We start from the raw sequence: 6,000 nt of genomic DNA on the forward strand, positions 1-6,000 counted from the left end.
TGCCAGACGGCTGGGATGTCAGTGTGTTTTGTGTTTGCAGTAGCTTCTGGATGTGGGAAAGAACAAAAGGCTGGTGAGGGAACCTGGAGCCGAGCAGGGCTTTGTCCTCTGCGCCTCAGATTTTGGCCGGGTGGTAAAGGTCCAACCCTTGACCACCACGAAGTCTGCTCTGTGTTCCTGAGGGCAGCCGTGACTCACTTGAGGCTCTCATGGGTAAATGCTGGGACTCAAAGCCCACCACACGGCCATATCCTGACCTTGCTTTATTGTGAAACTGCTGCAGCCATGGTATGCAGTTGAGCCTGAGCAAACCTCAGGTCTTGTTTCAACTGAATTGGGAACCTCTGCAGATGGTCCCAGCTGGGTTGAAATCCAAGTGGATAAGGAAGAGCAGTGTAAAATCTGTTCTGTAGATGTGGCCTCAGAGTCTCCTAATGGGAGCAAGGGAACCTCAGTGCTGGAATTGCTTGACATCAGAGTGGACAAGCTTCTGGGGAGCTTGTGGAGCAAAGCCTTGCTGCCTGGGCTTTGGTTTGACAGCAGCGGGTGAGGCTTTCCCTGATGCTTGGCAGTTGTCAGGGCAGCAGGTTTTTGCTCTGGACTTCAACAGACCAGCAAGGCTGCTCTGTCTTGATCCTTGTCTTTTCTTCCAAGAGAAGAGGAACCCACCTAGCACTGGAGGTGCGCAGTGTGCATGCTGTTGTGCCAGCAAAGGAAAGCAAGCACGGGAGAGTCCTGGGGCAGGATTTCTTGCTGCTGCAGATAAAGGAGAAGCAGGAAATCTGCCCAGAGGGGAGAGATGGGGGCTGCTGTCTGGGGATTGCAGAAGTCACTGTTCTGTGCCTGCAGGACAGGGCCGTGCTGGGCTTGGCATGAAGCCCCATGACCCAGGGCTGCAGGGCAGGGCCAGCAGGTTGGAGGTGTCAGCACTGACACCTGCTCCCTGTGCATCCTGCCCTTTCTTCTCCAGTGGGTCTGGAAGCCTTGGTTGGTGTCATCCAGGACAGCGGTTAGCACAGCTCTGAGCTGCAAGCATTGGATGGGCCCCTTGCCTGCAAGCCTCAGTGGTGGTTTCTGCTCCGGTTTCTATTAAACCTCTGTGGTTACGTGTTCATGCTATGCAGCGAGGGGTGGAGACTTCAAAGCCAAGATAAATAGTCTTGGGGTCTGGCCGGGGCTCTAGGAAAACAGAGCATGCAACGAGAAATTTGCTTAATGAGTTATCCGTTATCCGGCAGCGCTGCCTGTGAGCGGGGCTCAGCCACGGTGTGAGGGCCGGCTGGGCACCAGCAGGGCCACCTTCCCTGTCCCCATCCTGCAGCCTCAGATGCTGGCAGCTGGTGCATGGGGTGGGGGGTCTGGGACCACGGGTTTCCCTGGGTCGCCTTCACCCCATTTGCTCCTGACTGACGGCAGTGGGTCTGGATGAGGCTCATTCAGTGACCTGGGCTCTGCTTCTTGCTGGGTGTTGTTCCCCCACTGTGCCGTCGATGCTATTCCTTCCCCACCTGGTCCTTGTCTGTGCCGCAGTGAATTTCCACTGTGCCACCGGTGCAGGTGTGGGTGTGAGCAGCGAGGAATCCCCGGCCTTTGCTTGGACAAAAGCCAGGTGGCGCCTGTGCCCCAGCGTCGCAGTGCATGAATGTGCACTAGAGGCTGATCTCTGCGTCCTTGTGCCCAGGCAAGTTTGTGTCTTTTAGCACAGGTATGAGGGCAGCAGCTATGTCAGTCCTTGCAGCTAGAGCTGGTGATGAGCAAAAAAGCCGGATAATCTGCCATCACCTTGAGAAACAGCTCTGAGGTGCTCGGCTCCCTTGATCCTCTCCTTTTGGCCAAGGAGAGGGAATAATCCCAGAAACAGCCAGCACCTCTGAGAATACAAACTACAGTCCATCTGTTGGCGCACCCCTTTGTTATTTATTCATTCTTCTTCCATTAGCAAATGTCTTCAGTAGCACAAGAACTGGAGGGAAGCCTCCGTGGCAGAAGAGCCTCCTGCCTTCAGCCTCATTCCTCCATGCAGGCAGCCAGTGCCTGTGGGCACTGGCCCCTTTGACTCCAACTGAGTCAAGAGTGGCCCCTTTGACTCCAATTCCATAAGAACTGGCCAGCCCATGCGAGGAAGCAGCTGCAGCTCATGGCCAGTGCAGCTTGCCCTCCAGGCATCAGGAAGGATCAACTCTGATCCTTCTGGCCTTCGGCATCATCACTTCCATGGCCATAAGCAGCTCCAAAATTTCTATCCTGACCTGCATGGTTACCTTTAGCAAGGCTTAAGGTCCACCAGGGATGCCTTTCGCTCATGGACCACATGTGGGGGCTTGCTGTTTGTCAGGGGCTAGGGGGGCACGGCACAGTACGGCACCCGGCTTCCAGTCACGCTGCGGGAAGTCTCCAACTGGGAAAATACAAACTCGCTGCTGAATGTTTTAGGTCCATTTCCCTGGCTAGCATGAGCAAACAAGCATCTGCTCATTTTAATCCCCGTCTGTATGGAGCAAGGATGTTGCTGTTCATTGTCCAAACAGAGTTTTTGCAAAGGAAGGAAAGTAAAAATCAAGATAAACGTGTTACTAATGGCGAATCCTTTGAGAAAGCCAAACTCCATTAAAGGAGCTGCAGTGGCAGGAACCTGGTGGTGTCTGCATGGCCCAGAAGCACCCTCAGCTCCAACTTCAGCACATCCTGAGCTGGCCAAATGCTGCAGAGCACTTGTAGTCCCCCTGCCCTGTCATCTCCCAGCCACTGCACTCCCCAGTGGCTACCGAGAGGGACAGAGAGCAGAAGCAGGAAGGTAGGCTGGCCGTGGGTTGCTGTAAGCAAGCTCTCTGTGGGGATGAACCCAGCTGCTGCTCTGGGGATCAGCTGGAGAGCTGTGCTGAAGATAAGGGCAGTGCTGCCTACTCCTAATGGGGAGCTTTCCGCACCAGCTCTTCTTTGTTGGCCTCTCTGAGGAGCAGGCAGACCTATTCTTCTGCTGCTGTTCCACACGGGGGGATTAAACATTTTGGGAGCATTGATTTAGGAGCCTAAAGGAAATCTGTGCAGGGTGTTAGGAGCAGCATGGTACCACAGGAGGCTCTTGTGCCGTTCACCCCATCCCCTGGCCTCAGGTGGGCAGGGCGGTTTACACCAGGAGAAGCCAGGCATGGCTCCCTTGCACCTCCTCTCCTCTCCAGAATAACCTGCTGCATTTACCCTTGGCCTGGAGAGCTCAGCCCAGGGCTGTGGGGACTCTTCCAGCTGTGGGGTGCAGCAAAGCCCCAGCTAAACGGAGCTGCCTCTAGCTGCCTGCAGCTCCTGGTCCGCGGTCACTCTGCGGCCACACAGTAGCTGCAGAGGAGCAATCTGCGGATTAAGTTTCCTGGAACTGGCGGGGCCCAGCTCAGTGCTGAGCCACCAATTCACCCGATTAAAAATAAACACACAATTACGGGCGGGCTGCGCTCAGTCACAGCTGATTTTTATCGACCCCGCTGGGTGCTGGGGTGGAAAGAGAGCTGGGCTGGAGTTGCTCTCTTTCCATTCCCAACCCGTGCTGCCTCAGGAGGATTTGGGAAGCAGAAAGTTCGAGTTGGAGCCTCTGTGAAATTCTGGCTGCTTCCAGATTTTCCCACCCGTTCATCAGACATACAGCTCATTCAAGTTTATTTCCAGAGGTTATGAGGGCTGAAAGGCTCATTGTATCTATGTGGCACAATGCGAAGTTTCTGTCAGAGCTTCAACCTGTAGTGCACAAAGTGGGCGAGCACAGGCACCGTGTCACTGCAGGGGCTACAGGTGGGCACAGGGCTCTGCCACGTTCCCATTTTCTGTCCCAAGGTAGAAGCTGGAGGAGTCAGCAAAAAGCCCTGGATGTGCCACAGAGGAGGGAGAATGCCTGCCCTGTGCTGTGCCTGGGAGCTACTGCCCCAACAGATACTTTTTGGTTGAGTTGTCCAGTTCCTATCCCTGTCATAGAGCAACTTTTAGGTGAGAATGGCTTGATTCATGCACTTTGCCCTGCTCTGCCTCTTGGAAGCAGCATGAGCACTGGGTATGAGAGCCCATTGGAGCTGTGTGACGCTGCCCCAGATAGTGCCAGCAGCTCTTGGGGGCCAGGGCCACAACTTGGTCCTCACCACAGTGAGCAGAGCAGCTGGAAACTGTGTGGGTTATCGAAATGGGGTGGCTCCTCTCTAAGATGGAAATTTCTGCTCTGGCCAGAGGCAGTGATCTTGGCGTGCATCCCTGCTCCCCGTCGCTGAGCCTCGCCACCTTCCAGGGTTCACTTTGTTCACAAAGAGCCTCAGATAAGCTTCTTGGCAGGGGTGTGCTGTTCTGCCATGGCATTAGCTCAGCTCAAGACAGTCTTTTTAAATATTAACCTTTTGTATCCCTTAGCAGATACATCTCAGACACAGACCCCAGGGCTGAGACAGCATCAGTGGGAAGCATCAGTGTCACTGCCAGGGCCAGTGTTCTCTGACTGCCACTGTGGACCGAAGGGATGTCGACTTCCCTGGACAAGCGACGTGGAGGCGGGGGCTGCACTCCCACTTGGGCTGAGCCATGTAGAAACCCAGCCTCAGCCCTGTGCTGTGAGCACCCAGCGAAACCCAGTGAACAAGAGACAGCTCCTGCTTGCTGAGCCCAGGTATTGAATCCAAAAGGGTGTTGGGTCATCTAAGGTATCTCATAAAGCACCTCCCAGGATGCTGTTGTCCTGTTGTCCCCAGGCAAACGTGTGGCCCCGGAGCCCTTAAGTGTGCCCTGAATCATGGAGGGCTGGCTGGCAGCCGCCGTGCTGTCCTCCCCTGCCACTCAGCCTTGTTTATCTTCATTTCTTGGGCTGTTTACGCAAGCAGGAGTTGGCCAGCGGCACCCGGCACTGCTGCATGCCAAGGGAGGAAGCAGGCACCAGCACAAGCTCTTGTGGCTGGCACCCAGTTGCCCACACGCTCCCTTGTTGAGAACAAAAGGCCAGGATGCAGCCTCTATGGCCCAGGGCTTGGGACAGGCCTGACCCCGGTGTGGCTGGTGATGGAGGTCCTGGTGAGGGGTGCAAGGGGCACCTTGGGGATCCTTCTCCCCGCTCTGTGCTGGCGTACCATGGGCACCCTGTAGGCAGAGGTGCTTGGGCTCCTTCACCTGGAGTTGCTGTAAGCAGAGCTCCAAAATCCCTTTGCTCCCAAGGCTTAGAGTCTACTCCTTAGGTTCATTCCTTGCTTCATTCCTTACGCTGCAGGAGCTGGGGCAGAGCTCGTGGTTGAATGCAGATGGCTTATCGTGGTGCCTGCACCACAGCATCCCCTTGCCACTGAGCTGGCCATGGCCTCAGGAGCCTTCCTGCTTTGCTTCTCATGTTCCAGCAGCTCTGAGAAGCCACAGCTCTCCCCACAACCCTGCTGCAGCATCCCTGGGGCTGGGGGTCTGGGGCTCCCCCAGGAAGCTGAGCCAGGGAAGAGCAGGGGTGAGCTCCTGAGGCTGGGTTTCTGAGCCCAGGCTTTGAGTGCAGATGGGTGCCAAGCTGCTGACAGCAGCTGCTGCTGAAGAGAGACTACACATGGTTTTCCAGAGCTTTTGACAGCGTTTCAGCATAAGAAAAATGCATTTTTCCTGCTCCAGCAAACATCACTTGATGTAAAATTGCCTGCGGAAAAAAACCACTTGTTGCCTTCCTGAAGAAAGGAATGAGGAGGATGGTGCAGGGACAAGTGTCATCTCCAAAGCTCCCCTAACCCAGCAGTGGGAAGAGAAGCCCAGAGCTGGCAGAGGCCCTCTGACTGCTCCCCTGAGGCCATGGAGCCCCTCCTGCAGCTCCCCAGTGGTGGCTGTGCCAGCATGGCCGTGCCAGTGCATCTGGTGCCAGGCAGATGCTTGGGACTGAGCCTGCTTTGTGCTGTGCTGCCTGGGCATGCCTGGCTCTGACCCATGCCTCGGTGGCTGCTCTGGCTCCATAGTCACATCCTGGTCTACTGAAGGGATCCCCAAAATGACAGATGGCCAGCAGGAGTGCAG

The sequence above is a fragment of the Anas platyrhynchos genome, chromosome 29 (genome assembly GCF_047663525.1).
Source record: "Anas platyrhynchos isolate ZD024472 breed Pekin duck chromosome 29, IASCAAS_PekinDuck_T2T, whole genome shotgun sequence".
In the NCBI taxonomy this organism is placed as follows: domain Eukaryota; kingdom Metazoa; phylum Chordata; class Aves; order Anseriformes; family Anatidae; genus Anas; species Anas platyrhynchos.